This window comes from Thamnophis elegans, chromosome 3 (genome assembly GCF_009769535.1).
Source record: "Thamnophis elegans isolate rThaEle1 chromosome 3, rThaEle1.pri, whole genome shotgun sequence".
In the NCBI taxonomy this organism is placed as follows: domain Eukaryota; kingdom Metazoa; phylum Chordata; class Lepidosauria; order Squamata; family Colubridae; genus Thamnophis; species Thamnophis elegans.
The window spans coordinates 100756919-100771293 of NC_045543.1; positions in this window are offsets into that span (position 1 = coordinate 100756919).

Genomic DNA, 14375 nt, shown 5'->3' on the forward strand with positions numbered 1-14375 from the left:
GTGCATTGCTACTGAAGCAGATGAATCGTATAGCTGCCCGCAAATTCAAGAACATTTTTCTGCTTGTGGGAAAATTTCTAATAGGGCGTACACTATCATTGTTCTTCTACCATTCATGTGATCATTGAAGCTTTAAGATTATGCACAGAGATATAATGACAAGCACCTTAATGACAGATTTTCAGCCATATGCTATATGCATCCTGAAAAGATGATTCAATATGAAATGAGTAGTACAACTCACAACAGGGCTCTGCATCAGAAATTCTGATGAATTTCCCATCTCAGTGGGAAGGTTTGACATGTACAATAAAAGAGTTTTACTTGGCAGACTTCATGAATGATGTCTTGGCATTGAGCCGTTGCTATGGTCCTATGGAGTGAATAAATTCCTAGTATTTCTAACAATAGCTTACTATTTTTGCCTTCTCAATCTAGGTCTAGCATTTATTGAAAAAGCCCCATACTGATTTTATATGTAAGACTTATACAGTCATCCAAAATACTTTTCACCTTTCTTGATCTATATTAAATTACACTTTAAAAACAGTAAGTTGTCCAGAATTATATCAGTCAGATTTTTCCATGTATTATATACGCTGGGAGTCAAGGATTTTTATTTTATTTATTTGTACAAATAAGTCAGGAAAGTGAACACATCCAACACTTTCCTTGCATTTCCCCCATAACAATAACCATGGGAGGTGGCTTGGGTTGAGAAAAACTGACTGGCTCAAGGTCACCTAGCTGGCTTTCACTGTTAAGGTAGATCTAGAACTCATAGTCTGCTGCTTTCTAGCTTGGTGCCTTAACTACTAGACCAAACTGGCTCTCTAAAAGATAGTAAGAAATGGGAGAAAAAAAATCAGTTGTCCAGAATTATATCAGCTGCCACATTTTGGCATATGTTATTAATTCTCAAAGTTAAAAATCCTAAAATCATAAAAGAATCTATAAAGTCAATGTTCACTCCTCAGAGATGGTATTCAGCTGGTTCAGACCGGTTCACCCAAACGGCTAGAGGAAATTGCTCTATTTTTGTCCTATTTAAGGACTTTTTTGAGCAAAGTGCATGCACAAAAGGCTGGGCGCATGCACACATTTGTGAACCAGTAGGGAAGGTAAGTGAAAACCACCATTAGTGAAAGATTTATACAATTTTGTTGTATACATGATGTACAAAGACAATAAAAATATTATTTCTTGAAGATGGAATGTTCTCAATCTGACCTTTTAGGTCTCCAAGTGCTATACTTTTCAGCTCTGTAATTGATCATCCTCTTCTTCTACTTTTCCACCTTTATAGACGTTTCAAGGAGCCAAGTCTTTGCACAATGTGTCATTTTTAAAAGAGTGTCCATAAAGTCTGATTGATATTCAGCCATTAGGTGCATTAAACATAACAAATACTCAAGTACTAGTATTGCTACAGAATACCATTTCAGACTATGAAAGCCACATTGCAGATTTTTATTTATCACATCTTCAGTAGTAAACGATATGATATTCTGATTGAAAGTGCTCAATTCCAATTCCTTTTAATCTGCTAATACTATCAGTGTGCAGTTGAAAAAGGCTACCACTGTCTATTCTTCTTCCTTTCCATGTTCCCACTGGAATACTACCTTTATAATTTCAGTAGGTAACAGGTATGGTAACATCAGCCATTCCATGTCTAAAGTACTTTAATTGAGTCACATCATAACACTTGAGGGCAGGACAAGAAGCAATAGGTGGAAACTAATCAAGGAGAGAAGCAACTTAGAACTAAGGAGCAATTTCCTGACAAAGCAATTAATCAGTGGAACAACTTGTCTCCAAAAGTTGTAAACGCTCCAACACTGGAAGTTTTTAGGAAGGAATTAGATAACAATTTCTCTGGAGTGGTTGTACTTCAGGGTAGGGTTTCCTGCCTAAGCAGGGGGTTGGAGTAGAAGACCTCCAAGGTCCCTTCCAACTCTGTTATTATATTTCTTTTTCATATATATCATTACTATCAAATGATCCTCAGCTCTACTCTTAATATCAACTGACCTGGGGAGCCTATCATCTGACACCATATCAACAATCACTGTAGTTGCCAAAGCACAATGTTGGCTGTTTTAGAGAGTAAGCTATGGTGTATGATCATGGAACTATCACTATGAAAAGCATTTAGCATCCTTTTATGTGCTTAATTCTAACTCATTGCAAAACTGCATGATCGACTTTCAGTAATGTGAAATAATTATCTTCCTTTAACTATATACTGTATATACTGAATAAGCATAATGCAATAAATATGCATAAATTGTTCTATTGGATCAGGAAATCTTTATGGTCTGATTCTGTTTCCCATACTTCATCTCCTCTTTATTTTCATCTCCTTTACATTTGAAGAAGAGTAATGATAAAGTGCAATACCATAATTAAATATTAATAATTTTCATGCTTAACAATGCAGGGAAATATACAAGTAGCAAATGAAAAGAGCTACTCAAGTATTAAACCTGGTAAGGTTTAGTAATTATAGATATTGATTATTTCAGGGCATCCTAGGGTTGACAGGATAAGAAAAGGTCCACTTCTCTTTCCATGTAGTCGTTTTTATTTTTAAGATAGATGAGTTAATAAACAAAGAACACTCCCATAAATTCAGCATCAGTAATATTTGTCACTTTCAAAATTGCTTGCATGAGAGCACCATCCTTCTTGTGAATACACAGGAGAAAAGTCAGCTGATTTCAATTGAAATCTGTACTTTTCCAATGATTAATATAGTGTTAAGTTTTAAAGAGACAACACTATCCCCTGAAAGTGAGCCAGAAATAGTATGATGAGTCAAAAACAATTTCCTCTTTAAAAAAAAAAGCTATTGGCTATTTTTTGGTCAGTGTTGAAGGCTGTCTTGATATTAAGACAGTCTTCAACACTGACCCCAAAATAGCCAACATCTTAAGAAATTCCAAAGACAAAATCCAGCTAGAAAACCAAGGAGTCTACAAAAAATCATGCAAAATCTGCCCTGCAACATGCATAGGACAAACAAACAGGAGAATAAATGCATGCATTGCAGAACACAAGAACACAGTTAAGAAAAAAAGAAAAAAAAAAACGTGCTCCCTTTTCCAGCACCTTAAAGCTACAGGACATGAAATTAATTTTGAAGGAACCAAATTAATCTCCAAAACTGAACACTTCAGCAAGAGAATAATTATGGAAGCTATCAAAATAGAGAAACACCTCCACAACATGAATAAATGTGATGATACTTCTCACCTACCAGAGATCTGGAAACCAGCCCTAGTCAACAAACAAGCCTCATCCACCACCCAGGCCATTATAACACGAAACAACAACGGACACACAGCCAGTGCCAATCAGCACCAATCTACCAATCACAATACAACAACACAACCAATCATTCCACTTAATAAAACAAAGCCAGCACTCCACACACTCCCACCAAGATTTATAGAAAGATGGCAGCTCCGACCATGCTTTAAGCCGAAAACCCAGCCTGAAGATGGTGAGTGAGACCTTGCCAAAATGTTGCCAAGACAATCTCAATCTTACACGGAAAAAGACCCAAATACAACAAGAGCAGCATATATTTTGGTTGTTGTAAACAGCACATAATTGTTTAAGATAGGCAATCATATAAATATTTTTAAATAAATAAAAAGTTTATATGGCTTAAATAGGGTTTAATGGAGCATGAAGTGATAACAACCAAGTTAAATGTAGTTGATGTTGGTTGATTTATTCTAAATATATTTTTCTAAAAAAGCTGAGAACTAAAATCAATAACTTGGTAAATGAAATTTATCCAATACAAATAAAAAAAGTAGGTATCTAGATATCTGGAGAGTCCAAGTAATGCAATATGCAAGCAACATAATCTACCATCCTTCGTATGTTACATCAAATGTAATAATAAAAGTTACAACTAAAAGTTGTACTTGGTCATACACACAGATAGTATTCAACTGATGACCACAATTGAGCCCCATAATTTCCACTGCTAAACGAGACAGTTGTTAAAGAGAGTTTTGCCCCATTTTATGACCTTTCTTGGCACTGTTGTTAAGTTAGTTTAAGTGAATTTGGCTTCCCCATTGACTTTGTTTATCAGAAAATCACATGATGCTGGACCATAAATACATGCTAGTTGCCAACTGTCTGAATTTCAATCACTTGACCATGGTGATACTGCAACAGTTGTAAGTATAAAAAACATTCATAAGTAATTTTTTCAGTAGTTTTGTAATCCTTAAATAGTCACTAAATAAATGATTGTAAGCCTAGAACTACCTGCAATCTAATATGATGATTTCCATGACAGAATTGCAAAGCAGATACATTTCAAAAGCTCACCAGCAGAAGAATAGGACAATAACTGTGCTCCAGTTTCCCTATCTTGTGTTTACTTACAATACCCATAAAACAATTAATTTACAATTCTACCATTTTGCTTGAATAACTTTTGGGGTCACCACCGAGTGTTTTATTTGTGCTAAAAAGAGTAATATAATTTAACAGTTCAAGTTTACATATGAGAGTTCATTCAAATGAGAGACAAGAAGAACTAAAATTTGTTAATAGAGAAGTGGGAGAAGAGGAGGAAGAAAAAAAATCAAGGTTTCTGTATTTGATGTGTAACAGGTAATTAACAGAAGAAGTGGAAATTATTAAGAAAATAAAGAGATGTCAGCACTGTGACAATCATTCAGGAAGCCTGGATAATCCTATAAATCCAATTTAAATGTTCTTAAATGAATTTTCAGTGAAACTGGAGTCACAATTTTTCTCTTTTTATATAATATTAAACAATAACTTCCCTAACGCACAAAACACTAAGCCCCAAAGGACTCTTCTGATTTGGCTTTTCCACGGTTCAGTTAATAGATACAATTGTTCACATATTCTGATGACACTTGCTATCTCTCTGCTTATGTATAATGGAAATATTGTTATGTTCTTAATGCAAATGCTTCAACCCATCCTGCCTAACTAGCATAGCACTTTGTCATTGTGTTCCACTGCATCAACAAGGGAAATGTAATTACCCATTTTTGAGTTTTAGAAAGTTGTGTTTTTCAGAGTAAGGGTTATTCCAAATCATGCTGATTCTCAGGTGAATGTTCACTTTTTTTTTATTAAATAAAAAGCAAAATATACAGACACCATAAATTAGAAAAGATGCAAGGGAGTGTTTGTTTTCTTATGAAGCCCAAGCTAATCAAATTCAGCTCTAGGGAGCCCAAACCTAGCCGTAAAAGGGAATAATGTTGGAAAATCTCATTCTCTCTAAATATTGACTTGGTCAATGTTTCCATGGGAAATAGATCTTAAATTGTAAGGAAAGCAGCTTCTATAAATAATTATTGTTTTCTATTCCTGCAGGAGGATTATATCTTGGAGTCCTTCACCCAAAGAAATAAGGGGATGTGCATAAGCGCACCAACATGCCTACCATCTCTATCCTACTGTTCCCATTTATTTGTACTCATTTCTTATGTATATATCAGTGATGGGATACAACCGGTACGCCCTGGTACGTTCCGATATGGTGCTCCAGAGCATCCACCCGCCCATCCACCTTTCTTACCTGTATTTGAGTCGATCGGGGCTTATGCACAGCTGGAGCATCACGGGCTGTAAGTACGCATGCGCGCACTGCAAACTTGCATGTGGTGGACGTCCAGCCCCGTTGCAACCGACAATCCAGAACCCATCACTGGTATATATGTATACCTGCTTATACTTATATGTTTATATGTTATATTCATACTTATTTTCTCATACATGCTTGACGAACCACATAATAAAGAAATAAAAATAAAAAGTAACGAATAGTGCATTGTTCATGTGCTTTCCCTATGGTCTTATGTGAAAGCCCAATCAGTAAAACATCGTTATCCTTTCAATTGCAAAAATGGGTTACAGTTGCATTATGGAGATACTTGTTTTCAATAAAGGAGAACATTTGTAGCTCAGGGTTGAAATGAAAACTCTTTGGTGTTTTCTGGGCTTGGTTGCTTTCTTGTGGATGTTTCATTATTTCATTTCATTTCATTTGCCTTTATTTGTATGCCGCCCTTTTCCCTGGGGGGACTCAGGGCGGCTCACAGTTCAAAAAGGGGGGGGGGGAAGGACAAACAATTTTCCGACATGAAGACAGTATAACATATTAAAAGAAAACACAACAGTCACACAATTCGGGTGGGGTTAGAATCTTAACCCCAGGCCAGCCGGGATAGCCAGATCTTTAAAGCAGCGCGGAAGGACTGGAGGGTGGTGAGGGTCTGAATCTCCATGGGGAGTTCATTCCAGAGGGTCGGAGCAGCCACCGAGAAGGCTCACCTCCGGGTAGTTGCCAGTCTGCACTGGCTGGAAGATGGTATTCGGAGGAGGCCTAATCGATGCGATCGTATCATTACCCAAACTAGGTAACATCTTTGGTGTTAGTAAGGCAAACTCCGTTCCTTATTAGCACTGATGATATTATCTAGTTTGTGTAATAAGGAAATAACCAAGCTCAGAGAGCACCAAGGACCACTCAGATATTTATGTGAACATCTTATAGACGTGTACCTGCAACTCTGTAAAATGAACTATTTTATCTTTAGTTGCTTAAGCCATGGCTATAGTTTGAAATTTTATTAGTAGTTAGTGGTTACAGCAGAGTTGCCCTGACTGTTTTATAATGGGAAAAGTCTAACACAATTATAAATTTTAAAGTTTGAGGGAACCCTATAAAGGGCAAAGACCTCCCTAAAAATACAACACAAAATGGTTTATGTGCTTGGAAGGTTCCTGGAGTGGGGCTGAAAGGGAAAAGGGAAGCAGTATGCTCCCTCCCATATTGGCCATATCAGGTTCTTTGACAAAAGAAAACACTATATCTCTATCTCTCTCTCTCTCTCTCTCTCTCCCTCTCTCTACCTCTACCTCTACCTCTACCTCTACCTCTACCTCTACCTCTACCTCTACACACACACACACACACACACACACACACATACACACGGGGTGGGTTCCGGATTCTTTTATGGCAGGTTTGCTCAGGGAAGCGCTTCGGGCAGTAGTAAAAAAATTGCTTCTGTGCATGCACAGAAGCAAAAAACAAGATGGCAGCCCCTATGTCACTGCCAATAGAACCAGTTAGGATGCATGGGCAGCTGAGTTACTACTTACACGTCCAAACTGGTCCGAACCAGTAGGAACCCACAGTTGATACATACATATATACATGTATATTACAACACACTCACACATAATGCGATAGATGAGACAGAGGTGGGGGGAGAGATAGAGATATTTATTTTGTGTGTATGGATTTTACAAAGCAAGAAGGGTAATATAAGCTAATTAGTATACCAGAAAAGACATTCAGCTGTATGTTAGACATGTGAAAAACAGAAAGGAACGTTTTATTATGCTTGGTGGACATGTAAAAATCTTTTTAAAATTATTCACATACTTTGATATATAGGATTTTAAAGATTAATGTTCACTTGAAATAGAGCATTCTCTTTTAGGATTAATGGATAAATAGAAAAACACTATTGAAGATTATTTCAATGTATTACTACTGAGATTATTATATGAATAAAGATGGAAAGATTTGACATTATCCACTATGGATGAATATTGTTGAAACTGTTGAAGCCCGAGTAAGTCCTCGGACTTACGAATGACAGCTCGGCAACAGCCAGGCGCGCCTTAACCAATCAGGTGCGACCTGCAAGTTGCTGGGCTGTCATACGCGCAGCTATTGGTCCTCCCGTCTGACAGCTCTATATAAAAAGCTGTCAGATGGAGGAAGGGCGTCGGTCTACTACTGTTGTTCGTTCTTGCCTGAAATAAATATTGTGTTACTTACGGTTACCTCAGACGCCTCCCGCCTGGTTCTTTCCGCGGATTTAACACTGGTGACGAGCTGGTGGGACCACGGGCTCTGAGCACGACCTATAGGGCAAGCAATGATTTTTTTTAAGGCGCTTTGACCGGACAATTTTCCGTGCCTCACTTCACCTCAGCCGCTATCTGACATGGCAGGAATGACGGCTTTCGCTCCTTTCGGAGCTGCCGGGGAATCTTGGGCCGCCTTTTTAGAACGGTTCGAGTGCTTCTTAATTGCTAACAACCGGCAGGGGTACTCCCAAGCCAGGAAATGCGGTTTCTTTTTGACCGCCTGCGGACCCGAAATGTTCGTGACGGCCCGCTCTTTCGCAGTCCCGTGGGCTGTCTATGACCTCTCATGGGACGAACTGATGGAGGGGCTCCAAGCTCATTATGCCCCAACTCCAAAATTACGCGCTGATTTGCCTACCGCCGGCGCGTTCAAAAGCCGTCTGAATCAGTAAACCAGTTCCTCCAGGCATTGCGCGTCGCCGCTGCTCAGTGTGATTTCCCTGACCTAGAGGACAATTTGACTGAGCAATTCGTCTGTGGTCTTAAGGACCTTTTCCTCAGACAGCGGCTCCTCGGCAAGACCAAGATCACGCTCACATTTGCCATCGACAAAGCGAGGGCCGCTGAGCTCGCTGATCTGTCCACCGTTGAGATAGACCGCTACCTGCCCCTCGCAACCGCCGTGCCTGCTTTGCCTGCCCTACCGGCTCCTGCCTCTATGCCGCCGCCGCCTTCGTTGCACATCACCAACCTCATTGATGAGCTGGTTCATCTGCCGGACCAGTTCTATGAGGCCCAGGTGGATTGGCTGAGGGCCACCCCTCGGCGGCCTCAGCCACAACAGGTTTCCCTGATTCACTCTCCTGCTGCTGCCGCCGCCTGCCTTGGCTGCGGAGGCTCGCATGCCCGGGCAGCCTGCCCTTTCAAGGCAGCCGTCTGCCGCCGCTGCGGCAAGAAGGACCACTTGGCACAGGTCTGCCGGGCCAACTTGCCACCTCTGCCTCAAGCCGACCAGTCTCTAGTCTACGGCCCACCCGCACCGGCCAAGAACCAACCAGCCAGACGCCAACAAACTCGCTGCGACGATTGCTATGCCCTGCTGGATGATGTCCCTGCCACCCCTGCAGTGTCGGTCAACCGCGCCTCGGCGGGTACGCAGAAGATCTCCATCACTGTGTCCATTGAAGTTTTCCCCTGACTAATGGAGGTTGACTCGGGCTCCTCCCGGTCACTCCTCTCCTGGGCCACCTTCACCAAACTGTGCCCGCGAGTCTCAAAGTCTCAGCTTTCTCCCTCAGACACCTTGTTGAAAGACTACCAGGGGACTAACATTCCCACCCTGGGCTGTTATGGGGTGCAGGTTCACTATGGGAGCCACTGTGCAGTTCTCCAGTCCCTGGTAGTTCAGAAACCCCTCCCTTCTATTTTAGGCCTGGACTGGTTCACTCCTCTGGGCTTATCCCTGACTGGGGTGCATACCGTGGTGGACACGCCCCCTGATGTGGCGGCTCTCCTTCAGGACTATGCCAACGTCAATGGGGAACTTGGCCAGTATAAGGGCACCCCTATCTTCCTTAACTTGGACCCCCAGGTTGCCCCCATCCGGCTGAAGGCCCGCAGGGTGCCTTTTGCCTTGAGGCCTAAGGTTGACGCCGAACTCGATAAGCTGTTGGCGCAGGGCGTCCTGGAACCCGTCGACCATTCATGCTGGGAGACCCCCATAGTGATCCCCATGAAGGCCAATGGGTCCATCAGGATCTGCGCCGACTACAAGTTGACGATCAACCTTGGCCTCCAGGCAAACCCCTATCCAGTCCCTGTCATGCAGCACCTGCTCCACTCCTTGGGGCAGGGCTGTATTTTCTCCAAACTGGATATGGCGCAGGCCTACCAGCAGCTCCCTGTGGATGACAATGCGGCGGCTGCCCAGACCATCGTCACCCACCGAGGGGATTTCTGCTGTCGCCGCCTCCAATTCGGCGTTTCTGTTGCCCCAGGGATCTTCCAGAGCCTCATGGAGCGCTTGCTCCATGGGCTCCCCGGCGTTGTCCCTTACTTCGATGATGTCCTGATCACTGCAAACAGCCGCTCAGGACTCATTGAAGTTCTACAGAAGGTCCTTGACCGTTTTAGGGGCGTGGGTCTCAAATTGAAGTGCAACAAGTGCTCTTTTGCTGTGCCCCAAGTGGAGTTTCTGGGCTTCTTGATTGATGCCCAGGGAATCCACCCCACCCCCTCCAAAATCATGGCCATCGGGAACGGTCCCCCTCCTACCTCCAAGGTGCAGTTACAAGTGTTCCTCTGCCTTTTAAACTTCTACACGCCATTTCTCCCTCACAAGGCATCACTAGCCGAGCCACTGCATCGGTTGCTTGACCGATCTGCTGCCTGGCAATGGGGCAGCTGCGAAGCACATGCGTTCGTGGCTGTCAAATCCCTGCTGACGTCAGAGGCAGTCTTAGTCCAGTATAGTGACAAGATGCCCCTGACTTTGGCGTGTGATGCCTCCCCCATGGGTTTGGGGGCGGTCCAGAGCCATGTCCTGCCCAATGGCTCAGAAGCCCCCATAGCTTTTTACTCCCGGACACTTTCCTCGGCCGAGAGGAACTACAGCCAGATCGACAAGGAGGCTCTGGATGCGGGGTCCGGGGTTAAAAAGTTCCACAATTACCTTTATGGTCGGCACTTTACACTGTACACTGACCACAAGCCTCTCCTTGGGCTTCTGGCCGGTGATAGGCCGACCCCTCCCATCCTGTCCCCCAGGATGACCCGCTGGATGGAGTTCCTAGCCGCATATTCCTACTCACTGTGCTACCGTCTGGGCAAGCACCTAGGGCATGCTGATGCCCTTAGCTTCTGCCCTCTTCCCTGCTCTGATCCCCAGCCGGTCCCCTGCCTTTCTGTCCTCTCCATCGCTGAGCTGGACCTTCCCTTGACATCCTCTGACGTGGCCGCCCACTCTCAAGCTGACCCTGTCATTTCCCAAATCATGGCATGGGTCCTGAGGGGCTGGCCTACAGGGAGCATCCCTCCATACTGCCGCCCTTTTAAAATGCGTCAGTTGGAGCTGTCACTCCACTGCGGTTGCCTTCTCTGGGGCAACCGCATGGTCATCCCTTCGGCCCTCCGCCACCAGGTCCTCCAGCGGCTCCATGCCGATCACCCCGGGGTCCCACGCATGAAGGCGCTGGCCTGGAGCTATGTTTGGTGGCCCTGCCTTGACGCCGACATCGAGGCTTGGGTCGGCCGCTGCGTCCCATGCCAGGAGTCCTGCCCATCTCCCCCCTCCTCCTCCCGGGAGTGGGAGATGACCCGCGGGTCCTGGTCCCGCCTTCACCTTGACTTCGCGGGTTCCTTCCATGGCCAGGTATTCCTGGTGGCTGTGGATGCCTACTCACGCTGGGTGGAGCTAGTCCTCATGCACTCCACTACAGCGGACAGTACTGTGCGGGCTCTGTGATGCTTGTTCGCTACCCATGGGTTGCCGGACACAGTGGTGTCCGACAACGGCCCGCAATTTGCATCCACAGTCTTCCAGTCCTACCTGGCCACCCAAAGAATCCGCCATGCCCCAGTCGCCCCTTACCATCCGGCCAGCAATGGCCGAGCGGAGAGGGTGGTCCAATTGGCCAAGGAGGCTTTGGGCTGCATGGACCATGGCGACTGGCAGGCAAGGGTGGATGCTTATCTATTGGTGCAGCACTCCACACATTGCCCACTCACACGGCAAAGCCCCGCAGAGCTGCTGATGGGTCGTCGCCTGCGGACCACCCTGGATAGACTACACCCCCTCTATTCAGGACTTCAGCCTGGCAACCTGGGGCATCCATCCCGTTCCTTCTCCCCAGGGGACTTGGTCTGGGCTCGCAATTACTCTGGGGACCCTCGGTGGGTGCCAGCCACCATCACCGAGGTAACCGGACCCGTTTCCTACAGGGTCCACCTATCCGATGGCAGCGAGTGGCAGCGCCACCTGGATCAACTAAGGCGCCGCCACCCCCCGGAAGTTCCAGCTCAACCCGACACGCAGAGTCTGGCCACCAACGCCTCGCAACTGGCCCCGGACCCGCAACAGTTGCCGCTCATCACGCCTCCGCTGGCCTTCCCAGATTCAGGCCACCCTGCCAGGGCCGCCAGATCGTTTCTTCCCCCGGACCACCCTTCCTCAGCTTCTCAATCTGGACCCGAGTTGTCCTCCTCCGCCCAGTTAGGTCTTCCACTCACAGGCCTTGCCCACCCCCTGGCTGCCTACCGGCCCGTTTAAAATTCACCGCCATCCTCAACCATGCCCGGCCTACCTCATCCTTGGGTACCGCCTCCTCCACTAGGCCGCAGCGGTGACATCACCCAGAGCTCTACTCCCCGCAGGGAGGAGCTCTCATGGGGACGTCCTTACCCGCCAGCGCTGCCTCTCCAACTGTGGTGTTCTGGGTGTGTCCGCCGTTCCCCCTCCTATTTGCGCGACTACGCATGCGCCATCACCGACGCATGCGCCCTCGCTGGGGGAGAAGGAGTGTTGAAGCCCGAATAAGTCCTCGGACTTACGAATGACAGCTGGGCAACAGCTAGGCGTGCCTTAAGCAATCAGGCGCGACCTGCAAGTTGCCGGGCTGTCATAGCCGCGGCTATTGGTCCTCCCGTCTGACAGCTCTATATAAAAAGCTGTCAGACGGAGGAAGGGCGCCGGTCTACTACTGTTGTTCGTTCTTGCCAGCAATAAACATTGTGTTACTTACGGTTACCTCAGACGCCTCCCGCCTGGTTCTTTCCGCGGATTTAACAGAAACTGAACACATCTTGCTGAGATGGATAAAATAAGTTTGTCTATGCCTTTAACTGCCACTTCTAATGGTGTGTTGAAGTTTTGATCTTATGTTTTTATTATTTATGTGCTTGTGTGACCTGATGTTATTTTATTGAATGCAGATTTATGTGTGTGTGTGTGTGTGTGTGCGCGCGCGTGCATGATTTTATGATATGTGTGTGTATGTATGTGTGTATATGTATGCGTGTATATGTATGTATGTGCATGTATGTGTGTATATATATGTTTTCGTAGATTTTCACGGTTGTAGGTATGCTGGTCTTCTTGTATTGAGTCTTTTCCCATGTAAGATCTTGCATGGGAAAAGACCCAAACACAACAAGATCCACGTACACACACACACAAACAATTTTTAAAATAAATTCCTCAATTCCAATCAAATATTTGAAGCTTTAACCATAATGATAGGAACTGCACTAAAGAAATGTGCACCAGTTAGTTCATATTAAATATTGTAGCATAGACTATATCCTTCCAATATGGAATTTGCTGTGCTGATTTGTTACCTCTTGATTCTATTTGAATGTGCATAGAATGCGGTGATGAAGGGTGTTATTTATTTTTGGTCTTTGGCTTTAAACTTTACAGAATGTCCTATTGTCCAGTATCCTTTTACACATCATGTGTAACATAGACATCAGTGGTGGGTTTCTCCTGGTTCGGTCAAACTGGTAATAGCAGCAGCGGGAGACTCCGTCCTCCTGCCCGGATGTTTCTGGGCCTCTGCAGAAATGTTGTGAGTGCACGCATGAGTGAAAAACCATGCGTGCACCGAACCAGTAGTGAAAAAAGTGGCCACCCACCACACACACACACACACACATACACACACACACACACAGCCACTGAGTAAAAAATAGCCAGAGTTTTAGGGTTGGATCTGATTACTAAAGTGGTGGCACACTATATTTCTCTTGAACTGTTGCTTGGACTACAGAGCAATCTGATGTGGATGAATAAACCAAAGTCCAAGAAGATAACATGAAATCCTACTGACAAATCAATCTATTATTTGGAATAGATAGATAGATAGATAGATAGATAGATAGATAGATAGATAGATGATAGATAGATAGATAGCAAGCATATGATGTCATAATTATTTAAAAATATTTAGGTTGAGGAAAACTGGCCCCATTTAGCAAAGCTGAAGATAAAAACAAATCCTCTCGACTGACTCTAAATATTTATGATTTAGTAATGCTAGATCAGGGTGTGAAACTTGCATTGTCACGGCGTCATCACATGATGTATTGGGACCTTTTCCCCTTTGCTAAACTGGGTGGGCCGGGGCCAGTAAGTGACACATCTGGCTTCTGGATCATGACTTTGACACCCCTGCACTAGATAGTATTTCTACTCTTAAAGCAGAACAGAGAAGTACTTAAGAGTGGCCTCTTAAGTACACCAAGTGTTTTCATGCCGTATTCCAGAACCCTCACAGAAATCTTGCTTGCTTTTAAATGTTCACTATAACATTTGAGATGCTTGATTTAATATCAGTTTTAAATCTATTTGCTTGTTGTATTGCATATTAAATGCTTGTTTGCTTTGGAAATTGTACTTGAAGCCATTGAAGAGTTGCTTCAGAGTTATGATTACTCCTCCTATGGATGACCCTTGCAATTTTTACTTTTTATTAGACTAC